The sequence below is a fragment of the Myotis davidii genome, unplaced genomic scaffold (genome assembly GCF_000327345.1).
Source record: "Myotis davidii unplaced genomic scaffold, ASM32734v1 scaffold317, whole genome shotgun sequence".
Lineage (NCBI taxonomy): Eukaryota > Metazoa > Chordata > Mammalia > Chiroptera > Vespertilionidae > Myotis > Myotis davidii.
In genome coordinates, this window is record NW_006288994.1 from 2,433,482 (window position 1) to 2,434,083 (window position 602).

Consider the following 602-nt stretch of genomic DNA (forward strand, 5'->3'; position numbering starts at 1 on the left):
CTTAAATATGTTTTATTGATTTTTAGAGGGAGAGGAACGGAGAGGGGTAGAGAGATAGAAACATCGATGAGAGAGGAACATCATTGAGCGGCTGCCTCCTGCACAGCCCCTACTGGGAATGGAGCAGGCATCCTGGGCATATGCCATGACTGGGAATTGAACCAGTGGTTCCTGGGTCGACATTCAACCCTGAGTCACACTGACCAGGCCATACTCCTCTTTAAACACAACGTGATTCCGTTTATAAATGTTTAGAGAACGCCGAAGTAATCCTTGGTGCTAGGTTGCCTCTGGAAGGAGGGCAGAGACGATGAGGGGAAGGACATGTCTGGGTGAAGGGAATGCTTTCTGTGTCTTGGTGGTTTTGTGTTTTGGGTCTAGGCACTTGTCAAAACTCATCCAACTGTTTATTAAGATCTGGATGTTTCACCATGTGTTGATGATGTCTACATGAAACAAAAACTAAAAACAAAACAAAACATAGATGGAGGGGGGAAAAGGAAAAACTATGCGTTAATCTTATGATATGACTTATCGTACCCACCTTTCCCTGGTCAGAGGGCCTGTGGCTGGCAGGCAAGGCCAAGTGTAAAAACATCTTT